Genomic DNA, 15,430 nt, shown 5'->3' with positions numbered 1-15,430 from the left:
AGTCCGACTCCCAAGAGTCCCTTGGGAGTTGGGCGGCATAGAAATTTGACTAAATAAATAAATGAATGAATGAATGAATGAATGAATGAATGAATGAATGAATAAATAAATAAATAAATAAATAAATAAATAAATAAATAAATAAATAAATAAATCTTCATTCACCCTCAAATTCTAATTTTCCTCCTTATTCATATTTATTCTCTTTTATTTTTTTAACCATTCATTCTTTACCTTAGTATATTTATATATGTTCGGGGTTGCCTTTCTTCCATTTCATCTTTTTTGTTGTACAGCAACCTTTCTTCTCAATCCTGCCATCTCCCTCTCTTCTTTCCTTCTTACTTTCTTTTTCCCTCCTCTCCTGCTTCTCTCTACTTCCTCTTCCTTTCTCCTTCTCCTCCTTTCTTCCTCCCTGTCTAGCCCTCTCTCCTACTCTGATTTCCGGAATGGGGATTTTTCAGTATCCTTCCCCTGCCACGCCCACCAAGCCACACCCACCAAGCCACGCCCACAGAACCGGTAGTAAAAAAATGTGGATTTCACCTCTGAATCAGATGCAATCATGTGATGCCTCACTTCATAACTCAACTATTTAACAATTTATGTTTCAATCTCTAATCGATTGTGGTCATAACTTGGTGACTACCGGTAAGCAAAAAAAAAAAAAAAAAACCCAAAAAAACAAAACAGCAATTTTCACTAACCTAACTCTGCACATTTGGGTATGACCAAGCAATATTTAATGCTGAAATAGTGGATTGAAGATATTGACATCCAATTAAATCTGGCAATTCTTCCCAAGGATATGCTCTTAATCAGCTCGCTCACCCTTCCCCCCAATCTGCTAGATAATGAAGTCAATTCCTAAATAGAGAAAGGCATCTTCTTGGCTTAATTTGATGGTCTCCCTCCTGCAGTCCTGGATCAGAGATACAAAGGTATCCCATCAAGGTAATGCTTTGCCCCTGCAGTTTTATGCTGGCACATGGTCAAAGCTGATAACATCATATTTCAGCAAACTTCTCAGTCAAACTGGTTTACATTATTAACTGTGTCTTTTGTGTCTCTGACCCAGTGGTGAAATCCAAATTTTTTTACTATCGGTTCTGTGGGTGTGGCTTGGTGGGTGTGGCAGGGGAAGGATACTGCAAAATCTCCATTCCCACCCCACTCCAGGGGAAGGATACTGCAAAATCTCCATTCCCACCCCACTCTGGGGCCAGCAAGAGGTGGTATTTGCTGATTTCACCCCTGCTCTGACCACAAGAAATTTTCTTTAATAAAAATATATTACCATTGCCTTCTTTCAGGATTTAACAGAATAGCAGAGTTAGAAGGGACTTTCGAGATCTTCTAGTCCAATCATGGACTGGGTCTGGTGGCTCAGCAGACTAAAAGCATTGTGATTAACACCAGCTATCTGCAATTACTGTAAGTTCGAATCTCACCAGGCTCAAGGTTGAGTCAGCCTTCTATCCTTTCTAAGGTAGGTAAAATGAAGACCCAGTTTGTGGGGGCAATAAGCTGACTTTGTATAAATATACAAAAGTATGAAGGCTGTTGCTTAACGCATTGTAAGCCGCCCTGAGTCTCCGGAGAAGGGCGGCATATAAATCAATTTTTTTTTAAAAAAAATCCTCTGCTCAAGCAGGAGACCCTATACCAGTGATGACTAACCTTTTTGCCATCATGTGTCAGGAGAGCGGAGCAGGGGGAGTCTTGTGCGTGTGTGCCCACACCCATAATTCTATGTACCCTGCCCCCACGCATGCGTGCGTGACACACACACACACACCCCGCTACCCTTGCTCCTGGCACACGATGGCCCGGTAGGCCCATTTTTCTCTCTCACCTGGCTCCAGAGCCTTTCTAGGAGTCTGGGGAGGGCGAAAATGGCCTCCCCCCCACCCCGGAGGCCCTCTGGATGCCAGAAACGGCCCGTTTGCCAACTTCCGGTGAGAATAAAAGTCCTTCCATTCCCCACTATCCTGTCAGAGCTGAAGAAGCTTCTTGGATGAGAAGCAAAACATCTTCAAAAGAAAAAACAAGAAAATCCAGTTGCCTCCTGAAAAAGCAGCTTTGGGACAACCATGGCTTGGATGATTGAGAATCTCTACAGACCTCCAGTGATGGAGCACCCAAAACTCCTGGAGCAAATTGTTCCACTGATTAATTGTTCTAACTGTCAGGAAATTTCTCCTTAATTCTAGGTTGCTTCACTCCTTGATTAATTCCCATCCATTGCTTCTTGTCCTGCCTTCAGATGCTTTAGAGAATAGTTTTATCCCCTCTTTGTAACCCCCTAAAGTCAGCTATAACTAGCAGAGTAAAATCTATCCCTTCTTTTTGTTGTTGTTAGTTGCGAAGTCATGTCCGACCCATTACAACCCCATGGACAACTTTCTTCCAGGCCTTCCTGTCCTCTACCATCCTCTGGAGTCCATTTAAGCTAAGGTGACCAGACGTCCCGCTTTTGGCGGGACAGTCCCGCTTTTGAGCAATTTGTCCCGCGTCCCACGGCGTTTCAAAAAAGTCCCGATTTTTCTTGAGCCCCAGCTGATGGCTAGAAGAAAAAAAAACTGTTTAAACTCTTGCCCGGGGCTTCAAAGGGCCACCCTACAGGCAATCAGTGTAAAGCAGTTTTTTTTTCCCCTAGCTAAGCTTCAGAAACGAAACCGAAACCAGGGTCTTTGGTGCAGCGTGACAAAATGAGGCAGAGAGAGATTTATTTTTATTTTTATTTTTCCTCCCCAAAAAAGGTAGGTGAAAAACTGCAAACAATGGGAAATTTAGGAGGAGAGTTCAAGATTTTAAAACACAAAGGAAAAAAAGCTGTATTTAACTAGGGAATTGTAATAATTGAGATACTATTAATTGTATATTGTGTTGAAAGCAGAAATGGTTAAGTTGTGGTTCGGAGGAATATATGGGAGAAATTATTTGGTTTATTATTATTGGTAAATATAATTAATTGATTTGTAAGAAATTGGATTGCATGGAAATAATTGGAATATTCATGTTCATATTGATTAATATACAAAAAAGATAGTTTTATAACTAATTGATTTATATTAAAATGTTGAATTTGTATTAAACAACTGTATTACATAATTACATAATTAAACAATGTGAGGATGGATATAAAAATAGATGACAATGGGAAGGGGTATAATATAGAATAGAAGGGAAAAATTGAATTTGATTAAGATTAGAGATGAGTATGAAGGGTAATATTGGTTTTTTTAAAAAATAGATGAGGAATAAATATGGCAAAAAGGAAATATAGAAATTGTAAATTTAATTGAAATGACTAAACGCTGTTTAAATTTGTGAACCAGCCAAATATTCTGTTCAAAGAAAATACATTGTATGTTTGTATGTGTGTTTCTAATTATTGCTATTTATTCATATTTGTTCTCTTTTATTCTTTAAAGTTTAACAATTCATTCTTTATCTTAATATCTTTATATTTGCTTGGGGTTGGCTTTCTTCCCTTTCATCTTTTTTATTGTACAGCAATCTTTCTCCTCAAACCTACCACCTCTCTCTTTTCTTTCCTTCTTACTTTCTCTTCCCCCCACCCTCTTTTTCTCCTCCCTACTTCCTCTTTCTTTCTCCTTCTCCTCTCTTCCTCCCTCTCTTACCCTCACTCCTACTCTAATTTCCATTCCTTCATCCCTCTCTATTGCTGTAATCCTTTAATGCATATGGACTACTCAGAGGGCTGAAAAAGTTATTTTTGACTGGTCCTCACACTTTTGACCAGTCCTCGAACTTATGACTGTCCTCACATTTTACATTTTTGCCCTATCTTGTCATCATGGTGAAGAGAAGCAGTTGTGAAATGAGTGACATGGTTGTTAAGAATGCTGCATGGGCATAAATGTGAGGATGGTCATAAGTGTGAGGACCAGTCAAAAGTGTGAGGACCTGTCAGAAATGACTTTTTTCAGCTCTCTGGTTAGTCCTTTTGTGCATATGGACTACTCAGAGGGCTGAAAAAGTTATTTTTGACTGGTCCTCACACTTTTGACCAGTCCTCGAACTTACGACTGTCCTCACATTTTACATTTTTGCCCTATCTTGTCACCTTGTTGAAGAGAAGCAGTTGTGAAATGAGTGACATGGTTGTTAAGAATGCTGCACGGGCATAAATGTGAGGATGGTCATAAGTGTGAGGACCAGTCAAAAGTGTGAGGACCTGTCAGAAATGACTTTTCAGCCCTCTGAGTAGTCCCTATACACATAGCCATGGCCACCCGGTCACATGACCAGGTAGCCACGCCCACCCAGTCACATGGCCTCCAAGCCACGCCCACACAATAAGCCACGCCCACAATGGTGTCCTTCTTACCAATGTTAAAATCTGTTCACCTTACCCTATAGACATAGCCATGGCCACCCGGTCACATGACCAGCTAGCCACGCCCACCCAGTCACATGACCAGCTAGCCACGCCCACAAAATAAGCCACGCCCACAATGTCCCTCTTTACCAATGTTAAAATCTGGTCACCTTAATTTAAGCTCACGCCGACTGCTTCAGTGACTCCATCCAGCCACCTCGTTCTCTGTCTTCTTTTGCCCTCAATCTTTCCCAGCATTAGGATCTTCTTCAGTGAGTCCTTCCTTCTCATTAGGTGGACAAAGTATTTGAGTTTCATCTTCAGGATCTGGCCTTCTAAAGAGCAGTCAGGGTTGATCTCCTCTAGGACTGACCGGTTTGATCGCCTTGCAGTCCAAGGGACTCACAGGAGTCTTCTCCAGCACCAGAGTTCAAAGGCCTCCATTCTTTGGTGCTCAGCCTTTCTTATGGTCCAACTTTCACAGCCATACATTGCCACTGGGAAAACCATAGCCTTGACTATACACACTTTTGTTGGCAGGGTGATGTCTCTGCTTTTTAGTAAGCTGTCTAGATTTGTCATACCTTTCCCCTTCTTATACTCCAATAAATCAACATGGTGTCTGCCTGAGTTGCTTCTGAATGTTGTCTTCTTTTCCCATACTTAAAAAAATGGTCCACCATCACCACTACTCCTTTATCTATGTGATCATTCTTGCTTATTTCCATCAAGGTCACCTTCTCTACTCTGTATAGTAACAGTTTTTTGGGGGAAAGGGGAAAGAAGACTTTGTTATCTCACCTCTTTCTCAGTTCTGCCAAGAACAGCCATGGATGAACTCTGTTCGTGGGAAATTAGCAACCAGCAGAAGTAATTTGACTTCAGTTCTTTCCGATGGATCACTTTCTCCTCCAGAGAACCTATCCGCTAAAAGAAGTTCAGGAAAACAAATTAGTCCCAATGTTGGTGGTGACAAGGATAAATGGAGGATTTACAGCTTACACGGAGATAAATTGCTACTAAATGGCTGTTTTCATTTCTCTCACATTGATTTTAATATCACCAGGACTTTTCAAATAAGCTGGGGCTGCTTCTGCTAAGAAACCGGCTGGCATGTTTACATACTGAAGGAGTCATTTTGTGGCCCACGAGAGATCAATCATGTTGGAATACAGCCATATGGCGGGACACCACCATGAAGCACTCAAACGTGCTCTGGGTGGAAGAGCTCTCAAAATAGATCCAGAAGCATTTCAGTTTTTGCAGGTTCCTACTGTCAACATCTCTTTTTGATGCATATAGCACTTAGCAATAGCATTTAGACTTATGTACCACTTCATGGAGCTTTACAGCCCTCTCTAAGCCGTTTACAGAGTTAGCGTATTGCCCCCAACAATCTGGGTCCTCAGTTTACTGACCTCGGAAGGATGGAAGGCTGAATCAACCTTGAGCTGGTCAGGATCGAACTCTTAGCAGTAGGCAGAGTGAGACTGCAATAGCGATCGCACTTAGATTTATATACTGCTTCACAGTGCTTTACAGCCCTCTCTAAGCGGTTTACAGAGGCAGCATATTGCCCCCAACAATCTGGGTCGTCATTTTATCGACCTCCGAAGGATGGAAGGTTGAGTTGACCTTGAGCCTGCTGAGAATTGAACTGCTGGCAGTCGGCTGAATTAACTGCATTCTAACCACTGTGCCACCACCGCTATGTTGAATTACAGGTGGTGCTTGACTTACGACCACAACTGAGCCCCAAGTTTCTGTTGTTAAGCGAGACAGTTCTTCAGCCCCATTTTATGACCTGTCTTGCCACAGCTGTTGAGGGAATCACTGCAGTTGTTAAGTTAGTAACACAGTTTTTCAGAGAACCTGGCTTCCTCATTGACTTGGCTTGTCAGAAGGTCACAAATAGCAATCAAATGACTCAATAGTGGGTTTCAAATCCCGGGGCTACAGGTTTGCTATTGGGAGCGTGCGGCGCTTCTGTGCATGTGCAGAAGGTTCTGCGCATGTACAGAGTGTTTTTGATGACATCTGGGTGGGTGGGCCGAGCCTCTCACTGCTGCCACTACCAGTTCGCCTGAACTGGGACGAACTAGTAGCAACCCACCACTGAAATGACTCCGAAGCACTGCAACCGCCACAAATACATGCCAGTTGCCAATTCAAACTGCCAAATTGCAGGCAGCTGGCAGTCAGCAGAAGTAGCCTGCAGAACTGCACTCGAACCACTGCTCCATCATGGCTCAAACAACAGATTTTCATTTTTAATGTGTGCCAGTGTGCCAGTCTTATCTTGTGTTACCTATTTGCACTAGTTAATGCAGGGATTTAACAAGGATCTACATCTAGATATTCGGATTTCAGAAAAGCTCGCAGTCAAAGTAAAATAAAAAATATTTATATTAGGATAATTTAGGAAGGCAGTCTTCAATTCCAGGAAAATGTATGGCACTGAAATAGCCAGCTTACTTCTCAATGAAGCTTACCCTCCACCATTCAAAGTAATGACGGACCTCTCCAGGGCTATTTTTGATCCAGAGTTGAAATTCCACTTACGACCATTGTAGCACCCCTCCCCCATTTGCGACCTTCTGACAAGCAAAGTCAATGGGGAAGCCAGATTCACCTAACAACACTGTGACTAACTTAACAACTGCAGTGATTCACTTTACAATGGGGGCAAGAAAGATTGTAAAATGGGGCAAGCCTCACTTAACAGCTGTCTCACTTAGCAACAGAGGTTTTGGGGCTCTGTTGTGGTCGTAAGTCGAGAACTACCTATATTATGAAAGCAGACGCTGTTGCTAATCATCATTGCTTCCTTGTGTTGGAAGAAATATCCATCTGGGTTCAATTCCAAGCAAGGAGAAATACACTGGAAACATAGAGACTGACTGGAAAGAGGGTTTAATGAAGCAGAACCATCAAGCACATACTCCTGGTGCAGTTGACCACATGGAGTAAAGAGTGAGGGTTATTTATACCCTCTCTTGGGCCTTGCCCTTGAGCTTCCTGTTCCTGTGCAAGAATATGTATTCTATTGGCTGCTGTCAGACTCCCATGGGGCCATGTGAAATCAGTTTGTCAGAATCAAGTTTGGTTGTAGCCTGGAGGGTGATGCAATGTCCCCAGGTGATTTCACAATGTAGTGAGCCCTGCTGCTAGATAACCCTATTATGTACTGGAGGTCCATGTCTTAATCCCATCACCTGAAGATCTTTTGTTTTGTAGATAGTCTGGCCCAGGCTTTCTTTGTTGTTTTTAGTTGTGAAGTCATGTCCGACCCATCCTGACTCCATGGACAACATTCTTCCAGGTCTTCCTGTCCTCTACCATCCTCTGGAGTCCATTTAAGCTCACACCTACTGCTTCAGTGACTCCATCCAGCCACCTCATACACTGTTGTCCCCTTCTTCTTTTACCCTCAATCATTTCCAGCGTTAGGCTCTTCTCCAGTGAGTCCTTCTTTCTCATTAGGTGGCCAAAATATTTGAGTTTCATCTTCAGGATCTGGCCTTCTAAAGAGCAGTCAGGGTTAATCTTCTCTAGGACTGACCGGTTTGATCACCTTGAGGGACTCTCAGGAGTCTTCTCTAGCACCATAGTTCAAAGGCCTCAATTCTTTGGCGCTCAGCCTTTCTTATGGTCCAACTTTCACAGCCATACATTGCAACTGGGAAAACCATAGCTTTGACTATACACACTTTTGTTGGCAGGGTGATGTCTCTGCTTTTTAGTATGCTGTCTAGATTTGCCATAGCTTTCCTCATCAGGAGCAAGCATCTTTTAATTTCTTAAAAGACATGGTGATCTTGGAGCCCAGGAAAATAAAATCTGTCACTACCTCCATTTCCATTTTGTGTCCATTCTTTCATAATGGGCACAAAATATCTGCTGGGGACAGGGAACTGGGCAGTGGTGTATTAACCATTAAGCAGACTAAGCACGTGGTTAGGGAACCAGGTCCAAAGTGGGCACCACAAATTTGAGAAAGAAAAAAAAATTTGTACAGTATGTACAAAAGAGGGGGGCACCAAGATTTGTCAGTGCTTAGGGCACCAGTGAACCTTAATCCACCACTGTAGCTGGGGCTCTGAGTTTCTGTCTCCCTTAAGATTTCCATTTCTCTTTTAGGGGAAATATAATAGCCTTTTTAATATCTCCTAAAATATTTCATTCTTCTAGGAGAAGGGTGGGTGCTAAACTTTCTTTGCTCGGTTGTCCTTCGGAGCCCTTTCTTTAGAAGAGCAATGGCCACAGCAGCTGTGGGTTTCCTTCTGGTCCCACTTCCGTTCCTCTCCAGACTGAGAAATGCACATGTCCATCTCTGTAAATTGTCCCACATTCTCTGTGGCTGAACACAGTTATTGGAAGAGAGTTCTGCCACAATCGATAGACCTTGCTTTTAAATAAAGCACGCAATTTACCAGAGTGCAAATTACTGCAGCCGGCGATTGATTGGACTTGGTAAACAGTCTATCAGGGAGAAATAGCTCCTTGACTCAAACTACCGTAGAAAAAATTGGCTCAGATCTTTTCTCTTATGGAACTAGACTAGAAAGAGCGATCAGCAGAAACCTGTTCAATACAATTTCATTTATTACTACCTTTCATTCTGGGAACAAAGCAAAAATAAAAATAAAAATGCCATCCATTCCTCCCTTCTCTTTTCAGATCACTTTTCTCTTTTAGAGGTGTGGTTGTGCACGCATGCAGTTACGTGCATCTTTGTACACACAAATAAAGCTAATCCTCATTTTATACCGTGTTTCCCTGAAAATAAGACCCTGTCTTACATTTTTTTTGAGCCCCGAAATAAGCGCTTGGCCTTATTTTCGAGGAGGTCTTATTATTTTGGGGTGCATGGAGCAAGACGGGGCTCCTCTTATCATCTTTCCTAATTTCCAGCTCTGCCTCCCTAACCCTAACCAGAGGAAATGGCGGTGACCGCCTGTGCATGCGTTTAAATATTTTCAGGGGGGTTTATTTATGGGGAGGGCTTATTTTAGTGCATGCACTCAAAAGCCCAATTGGGCTTATTGTCCGGGAAGGTCTTTTTTGGGGGGAAACAGGGTAACCATTTGTTTAGTGATGGTTCAAAGTTACAGCAGCACTGAAAAAAGTGACTTACGACCTTTTTTCACACTTATGACCATTGCAGCCTCTCCATGGTCACCTGATCAAAATTCAGATGTTTGGCAACTGGCTCAACTTTATGACGGTTGCACTGTCCTGGAGTCCTGTGACCATATTTTGTGACCTTCTGATCAGTAAAGTCAATGAGGAAGCCAGATTCACTTAATAGCCACATCGCTAACTTAACAACTGCAGAGATTTACTTAGCAATGGTGGCAAGAAAGGTCATAAAATGGGGTAAAAGTCATTCAATAAATATCTTGCTTTGCAACAGAAATTTTGGGCAAATGGTCGTACGTCAAGGATTACTTGTACATAACTCTAAATCAAGAATTATCTGGAGATATGTCATGGTAACTTGACATGACTCATGCTAACAGACAAGACTCCAGGTGGCTTAAAGTAAAATAAATAAAATACCCCAAATAAACTCATAAAAATACCAGGAGCTCTGGTAGCGCAGCAGACTAAAGCACTGTTATTAAAATCAGCTGCCTGCAATTACTGCAAGTTCAAATCTCACCAGGCTCAAGGTTGATGCAGCCTTCCATCCTTTCTAAGGTAGGTAAAATGAGGACCCAGATTGTGGGGGCAATAAGCTGACTTTGTATAAATATACAAAAGTATGAAGGCTATTGCTTAACGCATTGTAAGCCACCCTGAGTCTTCGGAGAAGGGCAGCATATAAATCAAATTAAAAAAAAAAAATACATAGCAGCCAGACATCATCTAACCAATTATCCACAAAAATAGGAGATGGGCTCCAAAGTAGACATACTCACAGGGCCTCAAGCTCAGAATAACAGAATAACAGAGTTGGAAGGGACCTTGGAGGTCTTCTAGTCCAACTCCCTGCTCAACCACTTCAGACAAATGGTTGTCCAATGTCTTCTTAAACTTCTCCAGCATTGGAGCACCCACAATTTCTGGAGGCAAGCTGTTCCACTGATTAATTTTTCCAACTGTCAGGAAATTTCTCCTTAGTTCTAGGTTGCTTCTCTCCTTGATTAGTTTCCTTCCATCTATTGCTTCTTGTCCTGCCTTCAGGTGCGTTGGAGAATAATTTTGTGGCAGCCCCTCAGGAGGCAACTGGACTTTCTTGTTTTTTCTTTGAAGACATTTCGCTTCTCATGCAAGAAGCTTCTTCAGCTCTGACTTCAGAGTCTCTACAGACTTTTAACTATACAATTTGGGATGAATACCCTTGGAATGGTGTTGGAAGTAGGAATGGATTTCCAGAGGGAAAATTGCAGACTACAGGAACCAGGAGTACTACTCAGGTGACCCTGAGGACACAGATAAACCTCCAAGTGCTTCAACGACCCTCTAAAATGATGCAAGTGACCAGCAGTCTGCAAGGAATATAAATCCTTCCATGCCCCATTATCCTCTCGGCTGAAGAAGCTTCTTGGATGAGAAGTGAAATGTCTTCAAAAGAAAAAACAAGAAAGTTCAGTTGCCTTCTGAAAAAGCAGCTTTGGGACAACTATGACTTGGATGACTGAGAATCCCTACAGACTTTCAAACAAAAATGGCTTTCTCAAAGTGTGGGGGAAAAAAATCAAAAACATGTTTTCTTTTTTCCTCTTTGCATGTCATGATAATGTGAACTCAATTTCTTAGGCTGAGAAATATTTTATACACTGTTGAGCCTGTTGTGATGACTTTCTGTGGGTTGTGGCACCTCCGCTTCCCTGAAAGATTCCTCGCCTTATTAAGTTGTCAGTTCACATACTCTAAAATCAGTTGATTTCCTGCTATATATGCTGCCGATTTAAATGGTGGGAAAGATATTTTCCAATTTTTTGACCTTCACATCGGATCTCTTCTCAACTTCTCCACTCATTCTGCAGCATCTCAGAAACACACACAGATTCTGTTTTGTTTTGTTTTTTAATGACATTTGGCTTTTCCTGTAGCTTGTAGTTGTGTCTGAATGACTGCCAAGCAGAAGTGTTGCTTCGTGTATCTTCGACCTTTACTATTTGATCAGTAAACACCTGGAAATCAGGCCAGAAATCAGTCAGTGCAATAACCTAGTCCTCACTGAAATCACACAGTATACAATAAATCGATATGTGTGATTTATAAGTTCCATCTCTCTGGGGCAGGAGTTTCCCTCAGAAAACTCCTGATCATGACAGAGAAATGACTTTAAAATCCTAATCTGGACCTAATCCAGATCACATTGCCAGTTCTTCAATGGAAAAGCTAGATCAAGTGTACAACCACTATCCTCTGTTGAGCCCTGAATGACCTGGAATATCATTTTATTCTATTTTATATACTGTGTCCCCCCCCCCAAATAAGACCAGGTCTTATATTAATTTTTGCTCCAAAAAACCCATTATGGCTTATTTTCTGGTTAGGTCTTATTTTGGGGAAAATACAGTGCAAATGCCTCTGACTGGTTGATGATCTTAACTGGGGTTTATTTTTGGGGTAGGGCTTATATTACGAGGATCCTGAAAAATCATTCTAGGGCTTATTTTCTGGTTGGGTCTTATTTTCGGGGAAACAGGGTATTTATGTATTAAATTATTGTGTTTTATCCTATAACTGTAATTGTATTTTGCCCTACTTTTATTTTAAAATGTTTGTTTAGAATTTTATTGGTAATATGTGTTTGAACCTGTACATTGATATGGCCTATGGGCTAATCAATATACATACATACATACACACACACACACACACACACACACACACACACACACACATATGGAATAGGCCTATAACTGTCACAGAAGCCATGAAATCCCAAACTACCTCACATAAAGCCCAACATGGCTTAGGCCCAGGGTATTTGGCGGATCATCTGCAGCCAGCAACAGCTCCCCATTGCCCAGTGCGCTCACACAGAGAGGACCTACTTGGGGTCCCATCGGCCAAGCAATGTCAGCTGACGGCCCCTAGAGAGCGAGCCTTCTCTGTAGGCGCACCTACCCTCTGGAATCAGCTCCCCTTGGAGTTCCGGGTGGCCCCTGACCTTCGCTCTTTTCTCCGTGACCTTAAAACATGGTTGTTTTCCCAGGCTGGCCTGGACTGAATGGGGTTTTAATGGGAATTTTAGTTTCTTTTATTGTTTGAATTTTAATCTGGACTTGTTGCTGCTTATTGTTGTGAGCTGCCCTAAGTCCCTGTGGAGAAAGGGCGGCATATAAGTCTGATAAAATATAAATAAATAAATAAATAAATAAATAAATAAATAAATAAATAAATAAATAAACAAACAAACAAACAAACAAACAAACAAACAAGAAAGATACAATGGATGGAAACTGATCAAGGAGCGAGGCAACCTAGAACTAAGGAGAAATTTCCTGGTAGTTAAAACAATTAATCAATGGAACTGCTTGCCTCCAGAAGTTGTGGATGCTCCAGCACAGAAAGTTTTTAAGAAGAGTTTGGACAACCTCACTGTGGAAGATAAATTGAAGTCCATCAAGACCATAAATGTTGGAAACACCAATGGCAACCTGGTTATGGAGCCTTCCTCCTCCTCCTCCTCCTCCTCTTCCTCCTTCTTCTCCATCACCTTGCTTTTTTTCCTCAGTAGCTTACATTTTATGAGAATGTCATAACATACTCTTAACTTTCTAGATGTGTTCAGCTGTACAAATTCAGACAGGGAGGTTGCTATGCAGGAGGGAGGCTGGTGCACCAGCAACATTCCCAACTGATCCCTCTGTGAGAGGACAGGTTGTCTCCAAAATGACCAGCACCTAGGCTGCTGGTGCCTTGTCCCTTTAAGGCTTCTCCTTAGCTAGCCCAGCAGCTGGAAGAATCGGACAACTCATCGCTGCCAACTAGCAGCAGGACAACACGTCACAAGACAACTCACCGCAGGGCAACTCACCATAGGACAATTCCACGCAGGATAATTCAACGTGATAAATGTCATCCACCCTTGTTTCTTCGACATGATTTCCATTTTTGTGGAAATTAGCAAAACAGTCTCAACAGCAAAGTTGGCTGTGGTCAGTTGTCCTGCAGCGAGTTGGTCATGGAAAGATAGCTATGGTGAGCTGGCCATGACAAGTTGTCCTATTCTTGCAGCTGGTGGCTATAAAAGCTAAACAGAGCGGCAGTTGAGGATTGCAGTGTTGGAGTTTTGCTGTTGGTGTGGGGAATGAGAGGGGAGGTGATTTGTGTTTGTTTGGGAAGTTAACACAGACAAATAGCACTTAGACTTATATACCGCTTCGCAGTGCTTTTACAGCCCTCTCTAAGCGGTTTACAGAGTCAGCATATTGCCCCCAACAATCTGGATCCTCATTTTACCCACCTCGGAAGGATGGAAGGCTGAGTCAATTTTGAGAGGATGAGACTCAAAATGCTGGCAGCTGGCAGTCAGCAGAATTATCATGCAGTACTGCATTCTAACCACTGCGCCACCACAGCTCTTATAATAAAAGAGATACTCTTCTCCAGAAGTAGGGTGCACAAAGAAAAGTAGTGAAGGAACAGAAGTTATAGTGTTATAAGGAAGGTATGGTAAATTGGTTAAACAAATATTATTATTGTTATTGTTATTATCTCTTTTATTCATTAAACATGAAACTCAGTCAACCGAACATTCAAAAATGCATCACAAATACCACTGACTGGTACTAATAGTTGATACGGATTGCTGCCGGCATCCTAGGTATCAACCAAGTACCTTCTTAAGATGTACAATGTTCCAAGTAGCGCAGTTTTTTGCAGTTCCGCTGGTGTTATTGCAGGAAGCTGCAATTTGTTGATGTATCTTATAAAATTCTTGGACATGGTATCAAGTGACCCGATGACAATGGGTATCACTTGTTTCATCCATAGCTGTTATTATTATTATTATTATTATTATTATTATTATTATTATTATTATTATTATTATTGTTGTTGTTGTTGTTGTTGTTGTTGTTGTTGTTGATACTTGATACTTGATACTTGATACTTGATACTTGATAATTGATACTAAGGCAATGAATACTGTTGTAAACACTTTGACTATTATTTCCTAAAATAACTTGTACCCAGACAACACATTGTTCAATTGAAATTAGAATTTTTGTATGTTATAAAATAAAACAAAAAATTATTATTTAAAAGAAAAGTTATAGTAGAATTGAGGGAAGAGAAGTCTGGTAAACAGTACTAGCTTTTGAGTGTTTGAGTGTGTGTGTGTGTTGCCTAGAGATCTGTGTGGTTGTGTTGGCTCTCTGGGGCTTTGGAGCCCATCTGCGCATGCGCACAGCTTTTGCGTGTGCGCCCCCTGTATGCTGTGTGTGCAATCGCACCATCTGTGCATGCGTGCGGTTTTTGTGCATGCAATGCACATGCATGAATGCATCTGCAAATGCACACATGGCCCACCAGTACTCTCACGCTCATGCGCAAATTTATGCGCATGCACAGGAGAGCTCCGAAGACCAGCTGGGTCCCCTGATTTGCACGCATGCACACCGGAGGCCTGAACACCAGCTGGAGCATGCGTGCATTTGCAGCTGCAGGTGAGTTGGGCGACAGCTGGCATGCCCGGAAAAGTTGCTTTGTGTGCCACTTCCGGCACGCGTGCCATAGGTTCGCCATTACGGTATTAGGGAGTCTGTTTCAATCTTTGTTTCTGAGAGATTTCTCCTTCTTCCCCTACAGATGTTTGAAATTGTTCGGAAATGTTCCCACTGACTTCTTCATGCCATCGCTACTGAATTGGCTGAAATATTCAATTAGTTCCATCCCGAGACTTTCTAATTAATATGGCATTGTAGCTGTGGAATAGCATAATAACAGTAATCATTAGGATAATTTCTATCCTCAACCTGTTGACGTTCACAGCTGACAGCAGATCTTTAATTAACACTTGAAATATAACTCTGAGATAAATCATTTTTCTTTCAAATGTATTTGATCTCCTTTTCTTGTGCATATGTCTCTGTAGCATACAGTATGTAAGAAATC

The sequence above is a fragment of the Pituophis catenifer genome, unplaced genomic scaffold, assembly GCF_029215685.1.
Source record: "Pituophis catenifer annectens isolate HBS135680 unplaced genomic scaffold, rPitCat1.0.hap2 SCAF_1, whole genome shotgun sequence".
Taxonomy (NCBI): domain Eukaryota; kingdom Metazoa; phylum Chordata; class Lepidosauria; order Squamata; family Colubridae; genus Pituophis; species Pituophis catenifer.
This window is presented reverse-complemented; position numbering follows the sequence as displayed.